The sequence below is a fragment of the Fukomys damarensis genome, unplaced genomic scaffold (assembly GCF_012274545.1).
Source record: "Fukomys damarensis isolate Sample0158 unplaced genomic scaffold, DMR_v1.0_HiC HiC_scaffold_29, whole genome shotgun sequence".
Lineage (NCBI taxonomy): Eukaryota > Metazoa > Chordata > Mammalia > Rodentia > Bathyergidae > Fukomys > Fukomys damarensis.
Window position 1 is genome coordinate 3,191,384 of NW_022900941.1, and position 16,950 is coordinate 3,208,333.

At 48.2% G+C, this 16,950-nt stretch overlaps 1 long non-coding RNA gene across 1 annotated transcript; it reads right to left on the bottom strand.

The window, feature by feature from the left end:
* Positions 1 to 214: 214 nt before the first annotated feature.
* On the bottom strand, positions 215 to 14,654 carry LOC104871655. The gene is made up of 3 exons (XR_782934.1): positions 14,593 to 14,654; positions 12,007 to 12,141; positions 215 to 918 (listed from the first exon to the last, which is right to left on the bottom strand). It is a non-coding gene; the product is annotated as an uncharacterized LOC104871655 (long non-coding RNA).
* Positions 14,655 to 16,950: the final 2,296 nt, after the last annotated feature.

The window sequence follows — 16,950 nt, forward strand, 5'->3', positions numbered from 1 at the left end:
CCAGGAGAAGGTATGATGCTTAAATGGTCCCATTCAGACAGGAAAGTCTTCACTGCCTTCTTAAAGGCTTATTTTCTCTTTCCTTCCGCTGAGTACTAGAGGGAGTACATTTCCTACCTAAGTGCTTCCTCCGGCTACGTGTCTGGGAGGTGGGGAGGGGGCAGTCCTTTGGAGGGAAGATCTCTTCCCTTCTGTTCCTCTGCTCCTCACCTAGAGTACTCTTGAAGCAATCCAGGCGTTAGTGTTTTGGATGTATGTCATGTGGACTTCAGTGAATGTTACCCGCTGCCCACCCTGAGGAAGGCCTAACCGAGGTTCCTGACAGCCCCCCGCTTCTCTGTTGCCATGGAATTTGTTATTTCTCTGCTATTGCCTAAACTGAGTGCAGCCTCTCGTGAAACCTTGAGGATTTTCCTCAGCATAACAGCAAGCCCAAGCCCCTGAAAAATACGCCACCGATACTTTCTGACTTTGGAGAAATCGTCTGCTTATTTATTATGACATGGCAGAATAAAACACAGAGGAACAAAAGAGGGGTACCCAGCTCTGTTCTAACAGCCTCTATCCTAAGAACCACAGTGGATTCCTCTGCGGGCCCCCTGCTGTGTGATTGAGTCTAAGGGACTGGTTCCCCAGTGGGTGCCCTCTATCAGGAGACAGGCCAGCAGGAGGTCCGTCTGGGCATACTTATCCGGATATTGGTTTCTTCTTTGTTCTATCCTCAGTGGAGGAGAGGGCGAGAGGCTCACTTGCGCTATTTCCGCTTCGCAGTCCACTGATGTTACCAGGGAAAGGCTGCGCTGCCACTCACAGCTCCTCCTGCACACCAGCCAGCCTCCCAGGGGGATGCATTATTCAGTGAGTGACAGGTGACTGGAAGCCACCAGGAAAAAAGCTAGAGCCACGATTTCATTTTCCCTGAAAGTAAATTCCAAAGGGATAAGAGTTTTAAACAGGAGAAAAAGAAAACCATGAGAATACAAGAAGAAGCACGCTAATAAACTTGAATGTACACAAATGGACACATTTTAAAAACTTGTCAAGTGTTATAATTGAGAGAAGAGATTTAAACATCTCAAATGCCAGCAGACACTAAATAAATAAAAGGAATAGTCAAATCCCCCACTCCCCCCCCAAAACCCCCATATCCAGATCATTCGTGAGTTCTGCTAGCCTGTCAGTGTGGTGATGTTTCTTACTTAATTCCAGTTATTTCAGAAAATTAAAAGAGATATCAAGTTCTCCAGCTTATAATTTAACCCCAGTTCCAAAACCTTATAAAAACAGAACAAGAAGATCATAGGCTCATTTCTCTTTTTAGGATAGACATAAAAAATCACAGCCAAATCTAACAAATATTAGCAAATTCATTCAGGGTGCTCAAGGAAGTTTTATCTCAAGTGTGAGGATGGTCTTACCTCCAGAAAAAAAAAATTTCTGGACAAAATTATGTAACATACGCAGAAAAACTGCTAGAACTCAACATTTCACTATTCTACAGCGTTAAAAATATATCGATGAGTAAGGTGCTTAATCACACTGTAAGTGTACAGCTCAATTAAATTTTACAAATTTAATTGGAAGTGTCCCAGCGACCATCATCCCAACCCCAGATGTGACCCTGTGCTCCATTCCAGTCACCAACCCTGGCCCGAGCAGGGCAGAGGCTCCCCAACTTCGTTCAGATCCCAGGGCAAAGGTGCGTAATGTAATACCTGAAGGGGAATAGTGACGCTCAACAAGAGGCCACACACCGAGAGGTCTGACTGGAGATTTTATCCAAGGGGTGGGAGGAGAGGGAGAGAGCAGAGAGAGCAGAGAGAAAGAGCAGAGAGAGAACAGAGAGAGAGAGAGAGAGAGAGAGGGAGGGAGGAGGAGGAGGAGGAGGAGGAAGCAGCAGAAGGAGAGGAGAGCAAAGAAAGGAAGGTCCTTTTATCAGTTTTGGGCTGGGCTATTGCTTATTTAGGAGGAGCGGGCTACCTTTAACCTATCACAGGCCAGGTTGCCCTTTATGGGTTTGGTCCTGAAGAAACAGGTTTAACCTCTCCAGACCGCTGTGGCCTTGGGGGGGGAAGGGAAACTAAAGATAAGAGCATGAGGTCTTTAAGAGCCAAGAAGCACCAGGAGAATGCAGTCTGTGCTGGCGGCATCACGAAACACTTTAACATAATCAACTCCCTAACAATACCTGGCACTGGAACAGCCAAGTAGCCCTCTGCAGAAGTAAAACTGGATTAGGAGCTTAGCGTGGTTACATTTTCTAGAGACAGAGGGGGGCGGTGTGTCTGTGCTCCGACTCGCCTGTCATCCTGCTGAGTGTGGTCAGTTTCCCCTTGTTACTGGGCTGTATTCCACTGTGTGAATACACGCATTTTATTTACCCATTCAGATAACTGGATGAAGGTCTCCGTTGCTTTTGGTGTGGCACTATTAAGAGAAAAGTTTATGAGTCTTTTTGTATATGTCTGTGGTCAGAGATGATCACTGCAGATGCCTGTGTCCAGCTTTCACGGATGCTGACCCAGAGTTTCTGGAACTGACTGTGAGGTCCGAAGCTGACCCGAAACAAGAACTTGTGTACACGTGATTTATTAAGGATGTGCCGGAAGTGGGTAAGGTAGTAGGGGAAGTAGGGCAGGTGGGGAAGAACTCAAGAAGGGTGTGATTCAAGGAAAAGTCTGAGTCAGGGTGGGCCTTGGGTTGCTGATCCCAGAAGGCACTTGGGAACATAAATTATGCTTTATAATTGTCCCAGCTGGAGGCAGGGTTGCTGGGCTTTTTTGTCTCTGCATCTATCAGTTAGCGGCTAAGGGCTGCCCAAGGAGGACACAACCACTGGATAGTTCTAGCTCTCCACCTACATGGCTGAAGTGCGTAAGCAACCAGAAGCTCATTCTCTGAAGAAGACTTGCGGGGTGTGGGCAACTGTGGGCAAAAGCACCGTGAAGCTGGGGGATGGAGAACAGAAGAGGGATTGGGAGGCTCCTTACGGAGAACTGGTGTGGTAGGGGTGCTTCTGCCCCACCCCTCAAATTCCTACGCTGAGCCTATGTGATGGAATTAGGATGGAGTCTCTGGGAAGTAATTAGGGTTAGATAGGGTCATGAGCATCAGCCCCTTAGGAATGGGATTAGTGCCCTTTATGAGTCTCAGGAGAGCTTGCTTCCTCTTTCTGCCATGTGAGGACACTGCAAAAAGACCTCCAACCATGAACCAGGAAGTAGGTAAGTCTTCTGGAGCCTTGCTCGATCCTGTACTTCTCAACTTTCAGAGCAGTGGGAAGTAAATGCTGGTTATTGAAGCCACCTAGTCTGTGGTATTCTGTTACAGCGGCTAGGGTTAGCAGGGACATCTGCCAGTGTCTTTGCCAGTTCACTCTCCACAGCAGTTGAGCTACATTCTTGTCAACTCTTGATGTTTTTGTCTCCTTTTCAATGCAGCCATTTTGATGGTTCAACAACCATTTAACCAGAGGAAATGCTTTAACCAAGTAGGACTAGAAAGGGACTTCCTCCTCTTGATGGAATTTTAAAAGTAAAAACCTAAATCAAATGTCATACTCAGTGGGAAAATTTTACATGGATTTAGAGTTAAGAATCAATTAAAGATGACCTCCTTTGCTGCCAGATTTCATGTGGTTTTAATGGTCCTGGAAAATACTATCAGACAAAAAGGAGCAAGAGTTGTAAGTGTTAGATAGAACTCTTTTGACCTATTTCTTCTTCGTTTTTCTCATAGAGCACACAACAGAATCAACAGAAAACAATTAACTCTAATAGGAACGGTCATTGTGGTTGCTAGATACAAGGTCAATTTACAAAATTCAATAGTATTTACCTACAACATCAATAGCTATCCACAAATGCAATAGAAAAGAAGATATCAACGATTATAAAGATTATAAACGACTGAAGAATTGACAGAGGTTATGCAAAATAAATCATAAAACTTAATTAAGAGACATAAAAATCCAAGGAAATAGCCATGATTAAGCAAGTTTACATCACAGAGAGGCTGATATTCTCTCTACTAACCTGTCAATTTAAGACAAGTCTAATACAAGCTCTGGCTTGATTTTCTTAGGGCTTCCGTAGCATTACTTTTAGTTTACAAAGAAGAACAAATATTTATAAATGATTAAAATGATTTGGGGAAGAAGATCAGGCAGGAGGATTTGCTCTACTGTATAGAAAGAATTATTGCAACATTACTATGATTAAAAAAAACACACCCCAGCTTGTTACTGTTTCAAAAACATGCAAATAGACCAATGGGGCCAAGTCCATTCCCTTGTGATGCCTCATGAAAGAGGCACTTAAACAACAAATAGTAGTAAGAAAGCATGGAAAGTAAAGCTACTGGAATGAATAATAAGAGACAAACTATAACTAAAATCATGAGAAGTAATCTCCTGAGGAAGGACCAATTATTCCCAGAAATTTCTTACATTGGCTCTTACATTAGAAAACAAATTTTAACTTCACTCATGTATTAGAGACAATCAAATTAAAACTAAAATGAGTAAAATTTTTCTTACTAGATTAGTCAAGATACCAAAGTTCAATAAAGGTTAAGTTGCAGACAACAGAGTCCACCTAGCAGGTTTAAATAAAAATGGTTTTAATACAGGCAATAAGGTACATATAGAACAATTAGAAGAGCTATAGAAGAAGAATTTAGATCGATTTTTCCAAGGAAAATTCCACCTTCTCTAGAATCACTCTGCTGACATACACAGGCCACGCTCCTGCTGAAGAAGGACATGAACAGCAGCTGGCACAGCTGCGGTTATAGAATCAGGAAAACAGTGAGTGGAACCTGGGCATGGTGGTCTATTCCTGTAATCCTAGCACTCTGGAGGCTGAGGCAGGAGGATCTGAAGTTCAAGCCCAGGCAAGTCAACTTAATGAAAGCCTGTGTCAAAATAAGTAAAATATAAAAAAAGGGCCACGGATGTAGTTCAGTGCTAAGACCTTGGGTTCAATCTCTAGTACTGCTAGGGAAACCAAATTCCAAAGCCTATGGCAAAGGTGTTTTACTGGAAGAATTTAAACCGTAACTGGACCCCCTCCCCCACCATTGCTAGCATATGTGATGAGTTTTTAGACTTCCAGCAAAGACGTTAGTGTGTCTCTTCCTCTCTCACAAATATAGAGCTTTACCCATCTTTGTATGTAAACGTGTCTGCAAACGTCTGCCAGATCCACTTCTCTTTGCTTGAGTGGTTCTGCTTTTGTTCTTGAGCGTGGAGAAATAGGAGTCCTTCCAATAGAATCAGAAATATCAAGAAAATTCCACTGTGTAGATACACATTCCTTATGCCTTCTCTATCAATGAAGTAAATGACGAAGGGGGAGAGAGCCCTGGATAGCATCAGGAGTCTGAGTTTTGGTCTACAGCTGCTGTTTCCTTGGGGCAAGGACTTTCCCCCCAGGTCTCAGGGATGTGTTTTCACTGCATTTCAAGCTGTTCAGTCTTATGGTGAATGGGAATTGCATTGCACACGATACACGGGCAGCACTGCTCTGGCTAAATTGAGGGTGTGGGACCTGACGGAGCTAAAGTGGCTCCACACTGGCCTGCTAATAGGCTGCTTCCCCCTCTCCTTATCAAACATCAAGAAAGAGCTGCTCAAACTACACACAAACCTTCCTATGCTAATTGCTAACTTGGTTAACAGCCCACCCAGGGACAAATGGTATGACAAAAGGTGACCATAAAACATTTCCTGCATAAGATTAGCGGTGTGTTTGGAATCTTATCCCCTGGTAGTTCTGTGAATGCCCTAACCTATGTTTGAACTTTTTGCTTAGAAAAACCCTATAAAAAGGACCTCAGCCCCTGAGCTAGTGCTTCTCTGAGCTACTTGGCTCCAGGAGTGCCATCTGGCCAGACTAATAAAGGTCTTCTTATTGGTGCGTTTCTCTCCTGGTGATTCTTGTTCCTGGGCTCCCAGAGCACTAGCTGGGCTGTGGGCCCAGCATCTTGGAGGCCTTCAGGCTGTTCAAGCTCCCTGGAGTGGAAGTGAGGCCCTAAGCCTTACAAGAGGAGCCCAGGCTGTGGCAGGGAGTCCTGCCTTCTGCCTTTCTCTGCTTCTGCAGTGGGTTCAAGGAAGCTCTGCAGACCACTGGGCTGTTTTTTCTAAACCGCCATCTTGGTCATTTTCATGCTACTAGAACAGAGTATCCATGACTGGGTTATTAATAAAGAAGAAAATTTATTTTTTCACAGTTCTGGAGGCTGCAAAGTCCAAAATCAAGATGCTGGCCTCTGTAAGGGGCCTTCTTGGGGCATCCTCCGAAAAAGCCCCACCTCCCAGAACTATTGCTCTGCAGCTCAAGTTTCCAACCCTGAGACTTTGGGGGACACACTCAGACCACAACAGATACATTTCTGCCTTAGGTATTTTGTAGCTAATACTCCAAAGGCCAGTTTCCATCAGATTGCTTGCCTAAACACATTCATCCATCAGGAAGGTCATATTTTATATTCACTTTTGCCAACTTTTCTCAAATTTCTACAAGTTAAAATTCCTCTTTCACGTTTAGCAAATAAATGTTCATTGGCTTCTTACAGTGTAGATCCCAGGGGCTGCATAAGTGAGACAGCTCTTGCTCTCCTTACTGTGAGTCACGGGGCAGGGGGTGGACTCCAGGGGAGGAATTGGGGTGGGGAGTGGGCCTCTGGGAATCATGGGGAGACAGGTGTGTGGGAGATTCTTTAGCCCAGAATTTCTGCAGTGAGCTTAAAGACTCTGCAGAGCACAGTTTATAGATCATGAGAGTAGCTTCTATGAAGCCATCGCGAGCTAAATGCAAAATTTGTGAGTGTATGTGGGCATGTGCATTTTTCTTAAAATTTAGAAGATTCACAGCTTTCATCTGATTCTCAGAGGAGCCTGGAAAGGTAAGCAGCACTGTAGATATAATAGTAAAATTCTAAATACACAGGTCCAGGGAACAGGTGGAGAAGGACAAGAAGGGAAAGGAGATGAGCAACTGAGGACCGGCTGGAGAGGCAGGAGGAAGACCATGCCCAGCACGAACAGTGTCGACGCGATGCAGGGGTCAGATAACTTGAGAAAATTCCAATCAAGAAGGAAAAAACAGACTTGGAATCTACCCAGGCTGTCACATGCACAAAGGGCACTTTTCTCCTCACCTCCTCTGAAGTCCATGGTGCCTCCTAGATCAGCTCTCCCCAAATACAGACCGTCCAGAGCCTCTGTCCGTGGGGTGCTTCACCAGTGCTCAGGACTTTGGGGCAGTCACTCACCACGTTAGGGGTGCACACTTGCCCCAAGTATTGTTACAGCTTTTCAAAACAGTGTTCCCTTAGCCACAGATTGTCATTTTAGTTTGGGCTCTTGTTTTGGACGATGGGAACCAGTGTCCCTTCTGGTCCTTAGTGGAAATAGCTCTCTGTTAGAAAATCATGAACATGAAGTCCCATTTTTCTTTTCAATCTTAGGAAGCTTGTAGGTCACCTTTGATCAGCCTGGCCCTGACCTTGCTCCAGCAGTTCGTGGAGGATCTGGTTTCATTATTTGAACACACTGACAATGCTTAGATTTTAAATGAGCCTTGAAAACAAGATGCTCAAATGAATTTTTAATTCAAGCTGGAACCCAGGCACCAAATCTATGTACCTGGAGAGTGAAATATTTCAACCACGTAGCTAAGTTTGTGATATGTAACGATGACATTCTTACTTATGTCCATTAGAAGCTAAGCATCCCCAAATACTTCAAGTTGATGGCTTACCTGAGCTTAGAAGGATGAAGACAGTTGAGCCAAACCTCTACGGGTTCTGAAATTGCCTCTAGAGATGTACAGAAGCAATGTAGCTCATACTGTTTCTGTATGAAGTCCACCTACTCACAGATGGCTGTGGCAGTCATGGAGAGGGAGAGTTTTGCATAATAAGGAAGTTTCAGAAATAGTCAAGTGGCTCAAATCATTAGTGCTAGGGCTTTGAACTGGTTCAAGATTAGCCTTAATTATTAACCTTCTTTAATATTTCAGAATGTCTATAATAAAAGAAGCACGGTGCGTTTAATTTATAGTTAAACAGCCAGAGATTGTTAGACTTGAAATGCACTCAGATCACCTGGGTGCAGGAGGTTCGCAAGCTTTGATCTTTCCCAGTGTACCCTGGGGACTTGGTACGCATCCTGGAACAGCGCTCCTGAGGGCAGTGCTTCCTCCGGGTGCAGGATGGGAATGAGGGGCGAGGAGGGCTTGCCAGAGGGCAGTGCTTCCTCCGGGTGCAGGATGGGAATGAGGGGCGAGGAGGGCTTGCCAGTGTCGTGTTTAGCTTGAAAACTATTCCGCTTAAGAGATCTAAATTCTTAACAAAATTCATTCAGGACAAATTTTATTTTATTTGTTTATGTTTCTTAGGCATAAACAGGTGAGAGGACGACGGAGCTCACATTTATATCTTCACAAACAACTCCTTCCCTGATCGCCAAACATTGGATAGGCACCTCGTACTTTTATTCTCCCCACTCACTCGATATAATACTCCCCCAGTTCTTACCACCACAGGAGAGGATACCAGAGCTTACACTGGATCGTGCAGTGATGGAACATTTCATAACAGCAACATTTACAGGATCTCAACAAAACAAAAAAACAAAAACCAAAACACACGGAGAATTAGTCAGTGAACTCCTGGCTTAAAGGGAGAAGTTCACAAAACAATGTTAGTGGAGTGTGTTAGCTGCTGTTAGTCGAAAATAAAAGATTCCTAAGTTGAGAAGCCTGGACACAGCTGGGCAGGGAAACTCCTTCTTAACTCCAAACAAAACCAGTTAATGCTGAGAAATGCATGAGCAAGAAAGGATAATGAGAACTTGAACTTGTTGAAAGGACCACAGAAAGGGTTCGCATTGTATCCATTGCTTAAAATCTCTGAAAGTTTTATGATGACAACTAATAAATATTTTTGTTGGTCAAAATATGTCATGGACAAAAGGTCAAGAGGCCTGAGTACTTGAAGTTAAAGGATCTAGGGGAGGGGGAGAGGGAGAGAGAGAGAGAGAGAGAGAGAACATGGAAATGACCTCCATTCAAGGAGAGGAATGCACAGCCCAGTCTTGGTGGAAGGAGGGGAAGGGAGGGAGGTTTTTTTTTTTTAAAAGATCTCTTGGTAAGACAACAGTACATTGCTTAATAGATTTAAATAGGCTCATATTTTTAGGTTTTTGAGAGATTCTGCCAAAGGGAGCAAAGTAGTTTGTAACTGAGACTTAAAATGACCCTTGGACTGCGGCCTGAACTGCTGGAAGGGGAAGAATGAGAGTTCAGTCCTCGGAAAGGACCCTGGTTGCAGCCTCTTCAGAGGTGGCCGTGGAGAACAGCAGAAGCCAGGTCGTCCCTCAGGCACAGCCACAGCCCAGAACCTGATCGTGGAACATTTCTCCTTCCTGGCCCTGGGACTCCCACGAAATCTGCACCGGAGGATTTCAGAATCTCAGTGAACACTAGCGCTACAGGTCCCACACTGTTCCCTGCCCTGAGAACATGCGTTTTGGTTTCATTATCCTTGTGTGTGGGGAGGAAAGATTTTCTTTTGCCTGTGTGAGTGTCTGGAGTCAAAGCATGATACCTCCCAGACTCACGGACCTGCGGTCTGCCTGACTGGCCTGGGCAGAGGCCGCTTGCAGGGCCGTTCATCCTGTGGGGCTCTGGGGCATTGCTCAGGTGTGGTCTCTGTGTGATGCTGAACGAATGGATGGAGGGTGGAGTGAACCCATGGGCTGGGAAGCAAGAAGAGGGAGCGGCTCCAGGAGCCCTCATGGGGAGCGAGAGTGGGGTAGATAGGCAGTTGCAGTGCCAGAGTGCACAGAGGCTGGTCTGAGCAGAGCCTGGCTGGTTTGCATTGTCTGGAGGAGGCAGTGGAAGAGGACCCCCGATTTGGGCCCAAAAGTGGTCTGTGTGCCGCGGCACGTGACCCACAAGATGCGAGAGTGAGTCACGTAGGGCACGTGTCCCCTGAGTGTGAGTTACCTGGCACAAGGGTCACTGTTGGGCCCAAACCAGGGCTGTCACCATGCTCCCAAGCATCTGATAACTTTCAGAGCTTGACCGGAAACAGACTCCTCCAGAACACCCAGGCCCCTAGGCTCTCCTCTCCTTTTTGAGACTGGGAAACTTCTTTAAATTAGAACTTCTTTAAATTTATTGTCTACCACAGGGAATCTTGATCTCAGCCTGCTACCTCCAAGTATCAGAGGACGGGGTCACTGGACTGAGTTCTGGGTGGGGCTGTGCTGTGAGTCCCTGTGTCACAACCTGCAGAGACAGCTGTTTCCCACAGGCTGGAGTGTGCGGTGGGAGCCAGGGAGGGGGTGCGTGCACCAAGACCAGCTTCCCAGAGTAGCTCGAGGCACAGAGCTTGCAGAAGGGGCCAGGGGAAGGAGGGGAGGAACAGAGCAGGTGGGGAGGAGCAGAGGGCAGAGGAACTAAGGGAGTTCCCGTCGCAGAGCTGCACAGTGTGTGGGCACACGGTTCTGTGACCTTGTGTGCACACAGATATACACGTGTGTGCATCTACACCTATGTGCACACACGTGTGCAGGGGTGGGAGCACTTTCGGGGTGTGCACATATGGACCCACACATGCGCATGTGTGTATAGGCTTGTGTCGTCCACCATCTGTATTTGCATCACACCTGTTACTTCCGTGTGGACATACGTACATGCATGTGTTGTTTGCATGCATTTGTGTACTTGGTACCAGTGGGGCTTGTGTGTAGATGTGCCACTGTGTACCTGCATTACATGTGTGCATGTATGTGTGTGTCTCTCCACACCTGCCTGTGTGTGTGTGTGTGTGTGTGTGTGTGCGTGTGTGTGGAGGTAAGGTCGGCGGCTGTGGGAAGAAGAGGATCTGGCAAGAGGGGAGGCAGCAGAGGCAGGGCTTGCTCTGTTCCTTTAGCAGGCTTGCGGATGAAAACAACACTGGATGAAAACACGGGAGGAGTGGGGAACCACAGGAGACACCGTGCTGGGGAGCATGGAGTAGGCGCAGTGCAGGGGCTGCAGCAGGCCCTACTCTTCCGGAAGTCCCTCTCGCCCCACCCATCCACGAGCCTTCCCTGTGCCGCAGAGAGGAAGCGAGGCTCCAGCAGAGGCTGCCCTCCTCGCTGCTTCCCAGGCAGGGAGAGGGCAGTGCGAGGTCGGAAGTGAGGGGAAAGGCACCAGGGCACAAGCCAACAGGTTTTATTTGTGCTGGCAGAAACCCACTCAACTTGTCTTTAAGGAGCTCTGGTCTCTAAAACTGGGAGTCCGGGGCAGGATGGCTCAGGCATGGCCAGGCGTCACCTGGCTCTGACGGTGTCACCAGAGCAGCTCAGCACATGTTGGCGCAGGTGGCGTGGGCGCCCCACAGTCCCAGCCTCGAAGGGCTCTCTGCCTGTCAGTGGGGGTCCCTCGAGAGGTTCTGGCTGCCCACCCACCAGCAGCAGAGGACTCGGACTGTCCAGCCAGATCTGGGGTCTGCTTCGTAGGCAGAGGAGACAGCCGGGGAGGGACTTACGGGAGAAGGTGTCAGGTACATGGAGAGGACAGGGGGCTGGGACAGGGCCACAGCCACGGTCACTGCCTCAGAGAACGGGAGACGTGACTAGGGACAGGCCCGTGTGTGAAGGCCTGAGAAATGAGTATGAAAGAGAAAATGGAGACATCTCACCCGGCCATACACGCAGAGGTACACAAGACTGATTTGAGGAGGGGAGACAAAGAACCAGAGAGGACAAAGAAAATATGGACTTTTCTGAAGACGTCCAGAAGTGAATTCTGCATGTGAAAACGCACCGAACAACTCTGAGAAATGGCTCAGGTGCCCACAGTCCCAAAACCGCAGCGAACAGACACCCAGCTCCAGAAATGAGATTCCCTGCCCTTTTTGTCAAGGACTGAGTTTGCATCTTGAAAACCATTTCCTCAATCATTTGGTTTTCCCACAGTGGCATCAAGAGCTACCCTGCTCATACAGTACCTTGTAGGGGCCAATTTCCTTCCATCTCTTTAAAAGAATGCATTTCCACTTAGCTCCTGCTGCCTTCCGGGATTAATTAGTGACTGTATGAGTCACTCCAGGTTTAAGTGGCCAGCACTTCTTGACAGATGGCAGCTGTAAAAAAATGGGAAATGATCACTCTTGCATGGTAATTATGATTTCCTGGATGTGAGAAATTGATAAAATACCTTCAGGGCGGAAGGACCCTCCTAAGTTCTTGGGGCCCCTGAGCCCCGTGGCTGGGCAGCTGCCATCCATCCCGCACCTGAACTGTGGCTGGAAATGGCATTTCCTATTACACCGAAGGCAAGCAACAAAAAGTTGATTTATACGCGAGACTTCTGCTTCATAATTACGGTCTAGATCTAATTGAATACCCTGTAGCTTTTGATGCTGTATATGCTAATGATGGCCAAAATTGATTCTCGTCTATATTTCTTTATTAACTTATCTTAAAATAGCAGATTGTGAAAAACAGCCTCCTGTACCACTGGACTAGGCAACTTTATAATTTACAAATCAAGCTGTTTATTCTTTTCAATTTGTTTAGGTGATTTATTTTTTTAGGACAAATGGGCCTAAACTGTAGGAACTAACAGTCCCCACCCCCTGTTGGCTGGACAGTGCCAGGAATTTGCCGGGAACAAGTACTCCTGAAATGAGCCAGTCATGACCTTGTGTGGGGAGTTCGGCAACTGGTCATGTTAGTTTTGTTTTAGGGACCATACTGAATTAATTTAGTTATGGAATATCAGTGCTCTGCCTAGTAATTAGTGGCGATTTCTCTGTGTGCATGGGCAGTGCCAGGCAGGGCTGTGTGGCCACCCGAGCCACTGCCTAGCTCAAAGGTGGACACTGACCCCAGGTGGCCGCTCTAAGACAGGAGGCCAGCTGTACCCCGGAGCAGGAGATGGTTTGGGAGGTTTCTCCCATCCTCTTCCCATTCCAGCTCCTCTCCCCGAAAGACTCACACAGAAGGCAGGCAGAGGGAGGTCCAGATGGCCTCTTATTTCATGCCATATTATGTTGTTATTATTTTATTAATGATCTAGCTAGTAGTATTCAGCTGTGGAGAACAACTTTTGGTATCTGGCTCAGCAGACATCTGAACAGCAGCCTCCAATCACCTTCAGGCTCACGAGCCCAGCTTCTTCTCTAGGGGAGGAAGAGGGTGAGCCTGGCCGCAGTATCCCTCCGTCACCACCCGGACCCTCTGTCCCCACACCTCCCAGGCTTCACGGTGCATCCTTTATCTGAGGGGGCAGCGGGGCCCTTGTTTTGCCCTGTCATCCAAAGATTCCATCTGGCGGGAGTTTTCTGCTCCCCGAGAGTTCACGCGCTGGAACTGCTCCTCTGCCAGTCCTGCTCTCCTCCCTCTCTCCATTGGATTCCCCACCTGCCCCTTCCCTCTCCCCATTTCCTCTCTCCTCAGTAAGGACAGCTGATTCCTGAGTCAGCTTCTCAGCCTTTCCTGCCTCCTGGGGGTTTTCCCACCGTGTCCCGCCCTTTCTACACCCCGCCTCTTCAGATCAGGTTGTAAACCGGGGCACTGGGGACAGTCAGGAGTACCCGGGCACAAGCAGATGAGACTCCATTCAACCCTGGTGGCCTCTGGGAGCCTTGGGTATTGACTCACATGGAGTTCAGGTGCCTTAGTCTCCTGCCGCCCACCTGTGAGTAATAAGGTTGTTTGGCTTAACTTGCTGTGTGAGGGTTCCGTCTCGGTGGACCCTTGCAAGTAGAGAAAGTTGTAGCCCAAGAAGCAGTGGGCTGTGATCATATGCACGGTGACTCTGCCGGGCACTTTTCCCCAGGGATCCTGGCACAGGGTCCATTGACACCCTTGGCCACTGGCAGGAGCAGGAGCGACTGAGCTCGGAGCACGGCCTCCCGGAGACGCAAGCTCGGCCCAGGTCGGGCATTGCTGCTGATGTTGAGAAAGGACCTCACCATTTCAGTATATCCAAGAAAAGTAAAATGCAAGCCACAGATGTAACTTTATGTCTTCTCCTAGCCACATTAAAAAAAATAACCGGGTAAAACTGATTCTAAGGATATATTCTACTGAACCCAATATGACAAAATTATTTCAACTTAAAATATAAAAGATACTGAGAGCCAGGTACTGTTTAGTGGGAAGGCCCTAGGTTCAACCCAAGTACCGGATGTGTGCACACGCACACACCCACAACATATATTTTATATTCTTTATCACACTTTGTTAGTAGTTATTGCTGCTCTATGTCCCTTCCATGGGCTTTTTGTTGGCCCTGGAAGTGACTAATAGCCAAAGAAAAGAGGCAGAGGTAAGAGAGCAGAGAAGACAATTGCATTTTCATTAATACAGTGGCTACTTTTGTTTGAGTCTTTGCAGCCTGACCCTTTTGATCACTTTATTATCACCATCCACTTGATACCTGTGATGCTGACTTGTGGAGCTCATGCAGCAGTTAGAGCCCGTACAGCCGTTAGACAGTGGAGGAGAATCAGAATCTTGACCGCCTGGCTTCTGCTCTATGCCTCCCATCAATTAAAGCATTTGTTAAAGTCTGAACAGGTACTCACCTTTGTGTAAGCACCAAGCATTTTCGGGGCCTCCTTTCTGGCTGTGCTAACCTTACCCACTGTGAGGGGCAGCTCCCAGGCCAGCCCACCACCACCGAGTGCGACCAGCACCAGCGGAGGGAAGCTGGTCCAGGCTGGAGGATTCCAGACCCCCGAGCTTTTGAAGGTGTGGTGAGGCTCACCTGGGGGTTAGGGTGGTCCAGGGTGCGTAGAGGCAGGTGGGTCGATCTTGTTCCTAAAAGGCAGGTTCCCTAGCTCTGGCTGGGGAGTGCATGGTGCATGGGTGTCATCCATGGGACCTGCAGCGTCTGGCAACCCCCCTTGTTTCCTGCCCTCAGTATTAACTGGAGGTAAATTTTGGCTATACGGCGTCAAGCAAGACGCCAGGACCTGCCGGGCTGGACTGATGTTCATCTTATGAAAGTGGGGGCTCCAGGGGTCCCAGAAGCCCTGGGGCACTGTGAGGGGTGTTAGATCTCTGTCTCCACACCCAAGTGAGGCCAGCCCTAGGCTGGGTCCTCCTGGCCTGCAGTGAGAAAGCCCAGGTCCTCCCTGGTCACCTCCCCAGCCCTCGCTAGAATAAGGAGGAGGGAAGAGGAGAGAGGAGAATGAGAATGAATCTTTATTCCTTCTTTGAAGTGGCAATAACCTGAATGACACCGGGCCCGGCAAGGGCAGACATGGAGGCAAATGTTTCCGGTGCTCACTCATCCTGACATGCTTGGGTCAGACAGTTGATTCTGTGGATGCTGCCAGAATTCATCTTAGGGAGGCGGCACGGAGAAGACTCCAGCTGAACGGAGCGATCAGGGTATGTGCTCTCCGAGGGTCTTTCTGTGCATGCACGCACACGCGTGGGCATTCCAGTGTACACGGGCACACATGTCCACGTGTGGGAAGCCAGCCACTGCCCACTGGCTTTTTGAAAGATAACATTTGTTCCTTTTTAAGGACTGCACGTGTTAAACTTGTTTTTGACCCTGCACGGGAGAAACTCGGACAGCCAAAGATCTGTAGGAGTCAGGTGCTTCCTGTTAAAGATCTGACGTTATCTGTAGGAGTCAGGTGTTGTAACTCCATTTTGTTAAGTTCCTCCACCTATTTGGGAATCATGATTATTAGTTGCAAGTGTTGTTAATTTGTTTTTCTTGAGCCTGCTTTCTCAAGGTGTTGTAACTCCATTTTGTTAAGTTCCTCCACCTATTTGGGAATCATGATTATTAGTTGCAAGTGTTGTTAACTTGTTTTTCTTGAGCCTGATTTCTCTTGCCCGTGTGAACCCTGGTTCCCGTGGAGCGGGTGTTGAGGTTACTATGGTAATCCTAGCCCATAATAGTTTGGTCTTTTCCTTTAAAAGGCTGATGCCTGCCTGCAATGAACGTCGCCTTGATCGGAGTCTTGTCTTGGCGTCCTTCCTTTCTCTCTGCCCCATCTCCACCCCGCTGCTCTTTCAGGTTTGAGACACTGCTGGACAGTGCTCTGCGTCGCCGGCTCGCGACATCCACGTGCCTGCATTTGTGTGCATGTGTGGGACTTTCCGTACACGTCTGTGTGTGCGTGTGTGTGTGACTCCCTTGACTGACACGGCAGCCCTGGGACAGCCCTATCCCCAGCCCTCCCTAGGCCCAGGCAGCCCCTTGCATAGGAGCCGCAAGTGCGAAGCCCCCACAGGGCAGCGCACGTCCTGAGCCGGCCGCATCCCAGCTGGTCCCTCCCTCACCCTGCAGTGTAGGCGATGACCCATTTCCTTTCATTTTGCCTTTTGGATTCTCTTGTTTTCTTCTCCCTTTCCTCTATTGGTATGTGCCTGAGCTACATAAACAAGCACACGCATGTGCGGAACTGGTGCACCTATAGCATCTGGACGCTTTTACTTCCTCCATCCCGTCTCCCCATCTCCACCGGACCCGCTTTTGAAACGGAGGAACCAAGGCTCTGGAGAGGAGGAGCTCCTTCCGTCATATTCATGTTTGCGCTCAGGTGAGGCTGTGCGGAGCAGTGCTGGAGCCCTAAGAGGTGGAGAGACCGAGCTCCCTCAGTTCGAGACCCAGAAGCGGCTCCAGAGTGGTATCGTGTAAGAGGGGTCAGTGAGTTTAGGGACAGTGCCTTTGTGCCCTCCCCGTGCCTGGCGCTGTCCTGCCTGCCTGTAGCCCAGGCCATGTTAGTGGCTGCTAAGGAGTGGGGCAGTGGACACCCCGTGGCTCACAGCTGGCAGAGACAGCCCCTGCCCCCAGCCCTCCTGGGGCTGCCGGTGTAGGAGAGCATGAAGGCCTAATTTCATGGCTGATAAAGCTCCCTGTACGTGAGACTTCACAGACAAATGAGAGCTCCGCTCTTCTCTTTTTTACTATGCCATTT